Source organism: Podarcis gaigeae, assembly GCF_964106915.1.
Source record: "Podarcis gaigeae genome assembly, chromosome: 6".
Taxonomy (NCBI): domain Eukaryota; kingdom Metazoa; phylum Chordata; class Lepidosauria; order Squamata; family Lacertidae; genus Podarcis; species Podarcis gaigeae.
This window is the reverse complement of record NC_139682.1, coordinates 49,508,298-49,521,206: the sequence shown is the minus strand read 5'-3', so window position 1 is coordinate 49,521,206 and position 12,909 is coordinate 49,508,298. Positions and strand designations below refer to the sequence as shown.

Below are 12,909 nucleotides of genomic sequence, written 5' to 3'. Positions count from 1 at the left end.
AAGGGCACGGTCCTGCAAATCCTGTCATCTTTTTCAGGAGTTGCAGAGAACCCAGAAGAGGTTTGGGTCTCTTGCATGTTGATTTATATGCAAGAAAGACCAACTCACTCACCCTTGAGTGCTGTGGCATGCACAGATTATATGAAGTATGGGTAGGGTCTTCTTTTACCTTTGGCTTCAGAGAAGTTAAACCGTACAAATTGTACAAATTGCCTCTCAGAGCTCTGCCACCACCTTCCCAAATGTTTGTGGAAATGTTGGGGAAATGGGAAGAAGGCAAGAGAGAGAAGGGGATGGGGGCTAGTGTTAGTGAAGTTGCTCACCTTCCTTGTAGGGTTCTTCTAAGTTGCTTACTTGCCTTGTTCTTTCTCCACCATGACACATTCAACCCTCCCCCTCAGACCCAAAGTTCCTCCTTCAACTTTCCCTGTCTACTCATTTCACTATCTCTCCTTACCACTTCTCTCTGGCTTCCCTTGCAATGCTGCCTCAGATGGGTCCTGAGGGTGGACATTCTCCTCCTCATAGGCCCCCTTTTCAGATATACATACACAGCTGGTGTTGACAGGAGTTTCTGTTGTTGTTCCTTCTTTCCTGCCATATGGCTAGAGACAAAAGTGAGAGTGAAGACTTCCTTAAGAGGCAGGTGCTAAAGGCCATCTTGAGATGCTGCTGCCGTGGACACCTCATGGTGCAGCTGCAGGCAATACAGATACTACCACAGAGCTTGGCTGCAGCTGAAAGGCTCGCCAAGGCTCCAACAACAACCAGTCTGTTTCAAGTGAAAAACCAGAGGATTGCCACCAAGAGAAAATAAAATGGACCCAAATCTTGAACAAACAAGTGCTCTCTCTTTCTGTGTTCTTTGAAGCAGCACATGCAGTGAAGCAAGATCCCTTCCTTGGGGTAGGAGAGAGATATCGTTTCATTCCACTTGAGAATGACTGGCTAGTGAGCCAACACAAAATTTATGGACCTCTGAATGAAGATGTGGGTGCACTGATGCAGAAATAGTTGATTCCAGCTGAGCAGTTGTAATTATGACCAAATAACACCTGTGTAACTGAACACCACAAGTTATTTGATCATGCATATGAACTCTGTAAATGCCTACACTAAACAAAAAGACTTTTAAAAAAAATCCATGTAACAGGTCAGGACACGTAAGACACCACAGAATAACCACTCGCCACCAATCTCCTACAAGCTTATGCTGAAACCGATACTCCAATTTTTATTTGACAAGCATTAACTACAGCTATCTTTTTTCCTGAACTTCCTCCCTCTCCTATGCCCAACCTCTTTGGCTCTGAATCTTACTTTTTAATAATAATAATAATAATAATAATAATTTATCATGTATGTGAAAGCACTTTGCTTTAGAGCAGAGGTGAAGAATCTCAAGTACAGGGGCCAAATGCAACACTCCAGGTCTCTCTATTCAACCCTCAGCATTATCCCCAGATCTCGCTCCTTCTTCGCAGACCCCATACCTCCCAAGTCCTGCTCCAAGTCCTCCTTACATCCTTTTGCTTGCCTAGAAGTGTCCTTGAACTCAAATAATGCCTCTTCCCTGCCTGGATAAAGAAAGGTACATAGAAACATCTTGCTGGATTGTAGCCTACTGTCTAAAGGTAAGACACATCTGTTGCTCCTCCCAGTTTTGATGTTCACAGCATAAAAATGCAAAATAAAAACAAAATGCATAATAAGTGAAAGTAAAGAGCAAAGAGAAAAAAATACTCTAAGGAAATAAAACAATTCCAACCAGAAATATATCTACTACACAGACATGTTAATCAAAAGAAAAGATGGTTCAATAACAGAAAATTCACACTGGCCATACAGGAGACCTAGGTAAATTCCTGCCAAATGCAGATATATTTCATTTTCAAAATCTGTGTGCTGTACTGGTTTCAACTTTCACTAAGTATATTTGGATTCAAACTCTTACTTAACCATGGAATTCACTGGGCCAATCATAATCTCTCTACCTAACCGATCTCACAGGATCATTCTGAGGAGTTAAAATCAGAAGAGCCATGTATACTGCTCTATGCTCCTTGGAGAAAGGGCAGAAAAAATGAATACCTAATAAAATGTCATCTGGGCTCTCAATGGTATCAATACGCAACAAACATACATGTTGTGCCATTTCAACATACATGCACAACTACATGCCATTTCAACCCATCCTACTGTGCTGAAAGGTCTTTCCTGGGCCCAACTTGATCAAGTCAAGTCTAATACAAGTTAATGAAAGTGTTAACAAATCATCATCATCATCCCTCTATTTCTGATATTTAATCTGTGAATATCAATGCTAATGTAACCAAAATGGAACCATCCATGCATAAGAGTATATAAGGCAGCTTTGCAAAATCTCAGAAGTTGCAGGAATTCAAAAACAAACTTAACTAAAAGCAACTCAATAAAGGCTGAGCATGCCAAGTGGTCACAGAATGCTCACTAATAGTTGGGAGTAGATACAGAATGCCAAGCAGGAAGGGAAATGGAATGGAGCAGTCTGAACAGGAGCATGCCACACTGCAACATTCTGTTGTAAGTCCCTCTTTTACATACTACGTACAGTGGTACCTCTGGGTGTGAACGGGATCCGTTCCGGAGCCCCGTTCACATCCTGAAGTGAACACAACCCACGTCCGCATGGGACGCAATTTGCCGCTTCCGTGCATGCTCACGACATCATTTTGAGCGTATGAGTGAGCAGTGAAACCCGGAAGTAACGCGCTCTGTTACTTCCGGGTTGCCGCGAAGCGCAACTCGAAAATACTCATCCCGAAGCTACTTCAACCCGAGGTATGACTGTAATGCCAAACATATCCAAGTAGCTAGCCTTATACAGCTAGAACGGGATCACAGACATACAAGCAGGAGGTATGAGTAGGCTTGGGGAAACAACAAGGTGTGAAGAAGTAAAACAAAATTCATGAGGAAAAACTAAAGGAGTAACTGCTCCGCAAGACAGCCCAAGGGGGACTGAGCATGCCATGAAGCCAGAAGACTGAGTGGCCATGAAGTGTTGGCTTTGAGGGTTGGGTAGAAAAACAAAGGGTGAGAGGGAATGGGATATAGTAGCAGAAGGCATGGCTGAATAGGACACTGAATAGGAGTATTCCACATTTTACTGCAACTCCCACTTGTAAGACACATTAATAAACCTGCAAACCTACAACTGAAATTCAATGCAACAGCCATCACTTTTCTGTAAACTGCAATTATTTCCCCATTCCCCTGTTGGCATATAGTCATTGATTCAGATAATGTAACTTGAGACTGCTTTGCACATGCAAGAAGTCTGAACAATATTCTAGGTAGCAATAACCATGACTTCTTGGCCAATATTTTTAATAATGATGAAAAAAATGTTTTAGTAGAAGTGAAAACTGCTGACTAAGAAAGCAGAGCATTAACAGTAATTAAAAGACAACATTTTTGAAAACATGATTAAGAAATGTGAATTGTTTAAAGCAGTCTGCCCCAAGGTTTTGCAAGGCGAGGTAGAGATAACCACTGTGGTATCCACTGAGCAAATCCAAGTTGAATTAATATTTAACTAACAGTAAAGTAGCAAGCAGAAATAAACCAGGTTCTTAACAAGCAGTAGTTGTCCAATATGACGTATCTCTTCTGAGCATTTTAAAATATCCTCCCATGTTATCTATAAGACAAAGAGCTAGAAAAAATAAAAAGTGAATTATCAGGATTGCAGCAGAAGCCCCCACACTACTGAATTTATGCCTTCAGACCTCCATTTCTGGGTACCTATAAAAAAAATTAAGCATTACACCATTTTATTGCACAAATCATGCAGTGCACTCTTTAGATGCATACCACTTCAAGTATAACTGTCAAATTATGCCATCAGTCATGGATACTTTAGCTGAGATTCCTGCATTGCAGGGGGTTCAACTAGATGACCCCCAGGGTCCCTTCCAACTCTACAATTCTATGATTCAAAAACTATGTGATCCTCTTATCCTGCATTGTACAAGGGACACTTAATATTTCCGTGATGGATTAGCATTACACATCAGCATTTCCCCCCTAACATCTTAGATATAGCATTTTACCATTATTATAATATTTGTGTTCCATAATGGGAACTAAGTAGTTTAACTCTTAGCCTCTTCTGAAAAGCACTTTAGAAACCATTGTAAAATTGGAATGCAGAAAGGTTTGCCCTTCATAATATACTAACAAGTCCAGAAAACTGCTGTCTAGTGGTATTTAGCTGATCCAACAAATACTTGATGGGTTTGTAAGTTTACAATCCTATTACCATATAAAATACACATCTCAACCTTTTCATAATCACGCAAGCCACGGTATATGAAAGTGTCGATTACACACTATGCTACCACAAACATGTTAATCACACTCTGCTGAAACAGTTTACGTAAGCTCTCGTCTTATTCAAGTATCTTTAAGTAACATCCAAGGAATCCATCTCTTTTGGGGAAACTCCTGATTAGGTTGATCTCAGTTAAAGTCTACAGTAACATAACTGCAGGGGCAGGGAAAAGAAAGGCCCCAAATTTAGGGCCTAATGAAGGTCAATATGATCCGCAACAATATGTTCCTTACAGAAGTTGCTCTGCATCTTTTAGAAACATTTGCTGGCAAAAGAAATACTGAAATTGAGATGTATAATGGGACAACATTCTAAAAACTGTGCTTTGGCAGTATGCTATTAGCAGGCTCCAACAATGTCATTTGCAGATTTAAGTATATAGACTCCAAAGAAAATGTATGAACCTATATTACAAGTAGATTTACAGAAGGTCAAAAACCCAGCTGAAACTCATCTTCTTTAAGCAATTCTTCTCAAAGCCCACAAAAACTGACTTTTTTCTGTTACACTTATATTTTTCCTTCCTCAGAGACGCATTCTCCAACAACTGCTGCTGGCAAAAGACACAGATGTTGGTGAGACTTTCTTAGGAGCACCACCACAATAAACCAGAATGAAAACAATCCAAACATTACTTATAGCCCATGTGAACCAAAAGGCATCAATACAGAATTGTTCATGCTTTATTTGCTAAATATTCTGACACTTTCAGCAGAACAGAGGAAGGCTGGCTATGACTTCTTTTACTGTTTCTGCCAAAAGCCAACACACTATCATGGGTAAGCAGTACATAAAAAAGCACTCAAAGGCATATGGCGATATTTATAACCAAGCTGAATTATAAAAATCTTCTGCGCTAAGGGATGCATTAGCTCTTTGTCCATAAGCTGTTTAACTCTTTGCTATGAATGCCTTTTCCAGAAATGGGAGGAATGCCAAAGCAGGTCACCCTCAAAATTAGTGAGTTAAAAGCAACCTACTGGAAACACAAATAAACTAACACTGATTTATAACTGGCTTAGTTCACAAGGTTGGCTGTTGTGATGACAGGCTACATTGATTTCTTATTGATAAAGTTAAGTTTGCTGATCACACTCTTGAATGTAAGTACTATCTCAGAACCACAGCTAAAACAATGGCATCATGGCAAAGTAATAAACCAAGGATTAAAGTACACTGACAGCAACATAAAACTGGCCACTGTGAATCAAGCATCAAGATAATGAGTGCTATGCACATCAAGTAGTTTTTTAAATGAAGATATTGTCACCCCAGGGCCTCTAGCGACAAGGAAAAGCAGCCTACAGCATTGGCAATCTAAAACTGTCATGTAGCATTTTCTTTTTAAAGATGAGCATATATGGTTATTAACGGAAGCAAATATAAGACTATCAACCAGGCACTGTCCCTGCACAAGTCTCACATAAATTAACTGAAGTTGCACTCAAGAACATCTATGTTCCTGCATTCTTACTCCTTTGAATGAGACCGCATTCCTGGTGGATTGTGCTCTATTTGTTCATTATTTTCATGGCAAAGTTAATTTATGCTTGTAATTCAACACTTTCCTGTTCACTTGTGGTGAGCAAAAACTGCCCAAAGAAAATCAGGAGCCTCCTACAATTATGAGAAGAGAAAGAAAGACATGGGCAAAACCTCCATAATGTAACCAGTTAACTTGGGGCAACATTATGGAGGCTGTGAATTGGGATTGTTCACCTCCTAACTACAAGGCTGAATTAACAATATTCAAAGATTGCAAAATGCTGGGAACATTAAGATAGCTATGGGTTGAGAAATTAGCTATGTCTTCAACAAATCACTCTGTATAATTCAGTTATCTACTTGACAAGTGGCCATTTTAACAGCACAACTACAGTTGATAACATGTATGATCATAGTTACAGATAGGTAGCCGTGTTGGTCTGCCATAGTCAAAACAAAACAAAATTCCTTCCAGTAGCACCTTAAAGACCAACTAAGTCAGTTCTTGGTATGAGCTTTCGTGTGCATGCACACTGAAGAAGTGTGCATGCACACGAAAGCTCATACCAAGAACTGACTTAGTTGGTCTTTAAGGTGCTACTGGAAGGAATGTATGATCATAATAAGTATGATCCTAAGCACTCTTTGAAGTAATTGCCACGGACCATCACCCTTTGTGCATACAAGTTATCTACATGCATGCATGTTTCTTAAGAGTGGAAATTTTTATGGTTTTAATCTTTATGGTGAATACTTAGTTTGCACTTTCAAGAGCTGAAACAGCTTAACTGAAACAACTGATAAAGGAAATAACCAAGGGTTTCATGCATTCATTTCCCTTCATTCTGTTAATATATTTCACACAGCTACATTACTCTGCACAATACTGAACTCAAATTTATTCATAGTTCAGGATTGTGCACAGCCATGTAAAGCCAACAGCATGAGGTGTTTAACAACTGGCAAGTGTAAAACTGAAAATGTTATTCTCATTCCTGATATTCAGAAGCAGTCTTGGGATTTCATACAGTCTGCCAGTCACTGCTTCAGTTAAAAAGAAACCAACAGGTTGAGTGGGAGCTGGCTGACAAAGTGCCTACACCATTTGCATTTTAAAAGGGCCCTTTTCTTCTCTTCTAAAGTACTCCTGCCAGTCCAACAGGGGGCAAAAGTTTACATTTTGAGCACAAGCATATTAGAAGACCTCAGAGATTGAATGTGGCAAAAGAGAAATAAAAAAGGAATTTATAGTAGCAGGGTATATTCTCTCACCTAACTCTGAAGGGAAACCTACCACTGTCTTCATTCTATACTAAGGCTTTGAAAAATACAACCGTACCTAAGCCCCTGACAAGTAGAGGAACTTTGCTCAGCTTTTAACACTCCCTGCCAACTACTATTTAACATGCTGCATATTTATATTTTATATTTTAAAAAATTAATTGCCTCATTTTCCCACACAAATGTTATTCCAAGAAAAAGAAACCAGCATCACAGAAAAAAGCTAATGTTAAGTACACAGAAAACACTCCATAATTTTTATCCACTTCTTCCTTTGAAGCAAACAAAATGATAAATGCTAATAAGCAACTGTCAGAGAAAAAATGTGATTCAGGTAGTTTTCTAATTACCCCATGTTTAGCTCAGAGCACAAAGCATAGACTTTGAAGCAAAAAGGCACCTTTCTAAAGCTGTCTGAGTTAAAAAAAACAAAACCACAAACCAGTCTGACCAAAGCTAGGAAACTCATTGTTTCTCTCTCATTTCTTTCCATCAATCTGCAGTCAAAAAGAACAAAGCAAAGAAATAAAAAAACCCCGACACTCTTGGTTGCCATTTGAAAGGATGAAGCAGGCATTCTGAAAGCATCTGGTTTCGAGGCTCTTACTGGAGTGGTGTCACTGCTTCGCTTTTCCAGACTGTATGGTAGACCTGGGACAAATCCAAAAGATTGTATTTCTAAACATTTCTTTCAGGGTGGAGAAGCAGGCGAGGCAAGGCAACATTCCTGACCGTGCAAGTCTTAGGTTCTAGGCACCGCAGGTGAAGTCAGGCAGACTGATCATGTCTATTCTTCACCTTTTCAAAACGCCATTGGGGGGGGAATATACACCGAGACTGATTTTCTTACAGGCGCTACCACAGTATATTACGTCTTCCAGTGGGAAAGGTCACCAGGCCACATTCATTAACATGGAAAACAAACCTCATGTTTCCAGGCTGCAAGAGTATTTGGACATTTGATGCTTTCATTCTTATTCTTTTCACATATTAGGGTTTCTTTTTAATCTAAAAAACAACTCTTTCAGCACACGATCAGGAAGAAGGGTCTTTGAATTTCTTTATTTTAAATTAGTGTCTACAACCAACACCACCATTTGATTAAAACAAAAAGTTCTGCATTTTGTGCCTACCATGAACAAAGTATGCAAATCGAGGAAGGGCGGAGAGGAGAACATACACATGCCCTATCATGCAACAGTTCCAAAACAGGTACAATGCAAGTCTCCGTGCAATAAATAATATGAACTAAACACACACAGGCACACATGGAGGCCAGCGTGGAAAAAGCAGCCAAGAATCCGTGCAGGTGGTGGGGGGTGGGGAGGAGAAAGAACCCTCAGCTGAAATCCGGATTTTTTATATTTTTAAAAAAGAAAAGGAATCAAGTGAGAATGGCGTCGGCAGGTAAGAGACGGGCGGACTGGGCAACAACCCCTCCCCCCTCTTGCACGCACAACTCCATTAACCGAGAGTGGATCGGGTCCAAAAGGTTTCTTCTCCCCGAGGAGGGCAAGTTGCCGCTGTGGGAGCAGAGGAAGACTCCCAGGGCAAGAAGGGGAAAGAAGGCGCTTCTGCCCCAGGGATCGAGGTTGATCCCGGCGAAAGCGGCGGCGCATTCAGAGCAACTCACCTCGAAGGAAGCTTTAGGGCTCGGTGGGCAACGGGGGGAGCGGTAAGGTATTTTTGTTTCCGCAAAGGCAAGCCTTCTCCCGCGCTACTCAACAGGCGGCGGGTGACCGGCAAGACCGTGAGACGCCGAAGAAACTACTCACCACACGCGCCCGGGGCGCCGCCACCCGCATGCTGCCTCGCTCCGACCCGCCAACTAGCCGCTGGCGCCGGGCTTTGCCACCGTCTCTCTCTCTTTCTTTCTCCGTGAACACGCGCGCGCACGCGCGCTCACACACACACACACACACCGGCAGCTCCCGGAGCCCCTCCGCTCCCTTCCCTCGCACGAGCTCCCGCCCAGTCCGCGCGCGCCCGCCTGAAGAGCCGCCAGCACAGCCAACCCGCCTCAGCAGGCCCGCGCCGCGCGTGCCCAGAGCCAGCTAACCAACCAACCAACCAGCCCGCCCGCAGAGCCCAGGAGTGCCTCGCGCCCGCCCGCCGACCCCTCCTCCTCCTCTCGCGCGCCCCTGACACCCCCACCTACCCCCCCATTGGGCTGCTGCGCCTCTTTCTCTTCGCGCGCCCCCACCCCGCAGCCGCCTCACCGTCACTCCGCGTTCCTCGCAGCTCTCCTCGCGCGACCGACTACGACCACTCGGTTCACCTCGACCTCCTCCTCTCTCCCCCCGCCACCTCCCATTCACACGCAAACACATTTTGCACGCAGCCTTTCTCCAGCTAACGCCGAGTTAATGTGCAAAGAGAGTTGATGTGCCCCGACACTCTTCTTCACTATGCGCTCCCCCCCGCGTCAAAATTCTCCAGGTTCCTCACAGAAACTCACCACTCATGGGGTCGTGCCCCTAGAATTTGTCGCTCGCCCGACTATCCTGTGCTTTTCTTGCGAGGAAGACCCGCGGGGTTGACTTCCGAGTAAACCTGCTTGGAATAGAATCCGGCTCCCCCGGTGTAGAGATTATGCACGCACACTCCAGGAGACACTTCGCGCCGTCTCTCTCTCCTTCACCATTTGTCGGCTTCCTCTCTCGAAAGCCGCTTCACCCTCTGCCACAGAATCGACACCATTAAAGCTCCGCAGCAGCTACTTCCCGCCTCCAGAAGATCCCGGTTTCAGCTGTGTATCCCCCACCACCACCTCACCCGTCTTTCAGATAATTCTTCCTGTTGCAACCCTCTGCTCAGCTCCCGCGCTTTCCGCCTATTTTATTTCGTGCGGACCCTGATGTCCTCCCGCCCCTCACCCCAAGAGATTGGGAGGGGGTTGTTTACACTGTGAGGGTCAGGTATCGCGCACAACTGCCCCGGGATTGTTGAGCGAGGCAAACTCTCCTCTACATTTGCAAAAGTGCTGCCGTCGTCAAATGATCTCCGCCTCCCTCTCCCCACCCGCCTCCTATATTGAGTCATGTCATCTTAGTCAGAATAGGTGTGAACTGCTCTGGGGCCCCAGGGCTAAAGGTTAGCAAATCTGAAAGAGGCCGGACTCAGACACACCCGACACCACCTTTTTCTTGAGCTTGGACTCAGCAACTCCACCTCCTTATTCGCGAGACCGGCTGGAGGCGGAGCTGCTTCCCCACTGGTCTTTGCCTGAACTCTCCAGCCCCGCCTGCACAACCCTCTCCAGCAGAGACAGGTAAGGAAGTACGGTAGGTAAGTCGGCAACCCTCTTCGTCAAGGTTCCTGGGGAAGGGGAAAGTTTCCCTGAAAATGTTCTTTACCATATCGTACTAGCTTCTCAGTGTACTGTCAATTCTCTTCTCGACCCCCCTCCCCACTGCCACCATATTGGGATGTGCAAATAAATAATTAAAACATCCATCATTAATGAAAATTGCACTGTTGTGCATTTTTAACCAGTCTTTTTTTAAAAAAAATAAAAATAAATCTAAGCCTCTCAACTTGTGTTATACACTTCCATGCTTGTTGGGGCATGTCTAGCCTTGAGGCCAAAAGATATTGGCAGGCATACACTTGGAGAACCACATCTTAAACTGTCTTTGAAATGAAAGAGCTGGAGATGACAAGAAAAAAGAGAGGGATGGAGACAAGTAAGAAGAAGCAGAATTTGAGCAGCAGCAGCTTATAATAATTATAATTATAATAATTTATTATTTATACCCCGCCCGTCTGGCTGAGTTTCCCCAGCTTGAAAGCAAAATAAAATATGGACCAACCAATCCTATGGTCCACTTATGCTGCCACAATCTCAGTGTGTTTTAGCTGGTATCCTATATACACCCAGTAAAAAAATCATCGAACAGTTCTTCTGTGGCGATCACTCGGAGCTGAGTAAGATTGTCTTCCATGAACATAGTCTTAACAGTGAGTCTGTAAGGGACTGTAGAGGCCAATTCTGGATTCCACAGTGGGGACATAGGTTTCCGAGCAGGAGTTGATCAAGGTGAAGGTTTGCCAAACGTGCCTTCCTCTTAATACGTTTCTCCCTTTCGTCCTGAGTTTGAGCGTCTTCAAAGCCCATGACACCTTTGGTAAAGGCTGTTCTCCAATTGAAGTGCTCGCAGGCCAGTGTTTCCCAATTGTCAGTGTTTATACTGTACTACATTTTTATAGATTTGCCTTGAGAGAGTCTTTAAACCTCTTTTGTTGACCCACCAGCATTACACTTTCCATTTTAAAGTTCGGAACAGAGTTGTTGCTTTCAAAGACGATAATCAGGCATCCGCGTAACATGACCAGTCCAACAAAGTTGATGTTGAAGAATCATTGCTTTGACACTGGTGATCTTTGCTTCTTCCAGTACACTGGCATTATATATCACTTGTCTTCCCAAGTGATATGTAAAAATTTTCAGAGACACTGTTGATGGAATCTTTCAAGGAGTTGGAGACGGCATTTATAACTGGCCCATGTTTCACAATCATACAATAAGGTTGGTAGTACAATAGCATTTTGGTATTAAGCAAGCAGTTTAGTTTCCCTGCCAATGTCCTGGTCCTCAAGTACTTTGCACTTCAATTAGGAGCTCAGGCAGTGCTGAATTTCAGCATCAATGTCGGCCATTGTGGAAAAATAGCTGCCAAGGTAGGAGAGGTGATCAACATTTTCCAACATTACACCATTAAATTGGATTTGTGGCACTGTGGAGGGGTTGTTTTGTGCTTGTTGGTGCAGCACTTTTATTTTTTGGATGTCGAGCAATAGGCCAAGCTTTTCGTAAGCTTCTGTGAAGCTATGTAGGATGGTTTGGAGGTCATCCTCTGAGTGTGCAAACACTATGTTGTCATCAGCATACTGAAGTTCTATGACGGAAGTTATGGTAACCTTACTCTTTGCTTTCAGTCTACTCAAGTTAAAGAATTTTCCATCTGTTCGATATATGATTTCTACCCTGGTGGGGAATTTCCCTTCAACAGTGCAACTATGCCAGCTACGCCCCCAAACATAAATAGCAGTGTCATTACTAATTCCCACTAATTGTTGGGTGAACACAGCAAAATGCTCCTGCCCAGCAGGACAGCAGAGAGGGGGCCAATACATGCAACAGGGTACATCTTGTCACAGTGTACTACCATAAGCACCATAAACATTACTTTCAAATGTGGCACACCCAGTAAAGGCACAAATACCCAGGTCCTAGGCTGTTCATCAATTCAAGTCCCAACAGGGGTAAAGGCATGTGCTTAGATTACATGCAGGGAACACAAACAAGCAATGGGAAAGCTGTAGGAAGCAACCCAGTCAACACACACACACACACACACACACACACAATGCACCAATCAGAGTCCCAACTGGGAAATGGCACACTCATCAATGAATGGATCCTTTTGCAAGTGCGGATGAGAGAGCAAGAAAGATAACAGAAGTGAAGCCAAAGGGGCAAGCCCCAGGAAAAGCAAATACTGTAGAGTGTTTGGCCAGCCTTGGCTTCAATGGGAATGGGGTGCCTGGGATGGGTGGTGACCAGCCCTCCATGCCTACTACATTTATGGTGTGAGCTTCATTAACTACAAACACCAAAATTTAGGATTCCCACAAAACCTTCTATAGGGTTTTGTAGTCATTTTGTAGAGTTTTGTAGACAAACTCCATGTTATGTAGGACCCCTCAAACTGAGCAATTGATACGTCAAACCAGGGTTTGTAGTTAATGAAGCTCACACTCTCTCA

At 43.3% G+C, this 12,909-nt stretch overlaps 1 protein-coding gene across 20 annotated transcripts in view; it reads right to left on the bottom strand.

Moving 5' to 3' along the window:
* PTPRF (protein tyrosine phosphatase receptor type F) overlaps positions 1-10,223 on the bottom strand; it is a 485,633-nt gene extending 475,410 nt beyond the window's left edge. For 14 of the 20 annotated variants that reach the window (XM_083742215.1, XM_083742231.1, XM_083742230.1 and 11 more), the window contains exon 1: positions 8,917-9,183. The gene's annotated coding sequence lies outside the window, so the exon portion shown is untranslated. Of the gene's footprint in view, positions 1-8,916; positions 9,184-9,599 lie in introns of those variants that run through there. The other 6 variants (XM_083742226.1, XM_083742229.1, XM_083742216.1 and 3 more) reach the window with 1 other exon arrangement.
* Between the last annotated feature and the right edge of the window lie 2,686 nt (positions 10,224-12,909).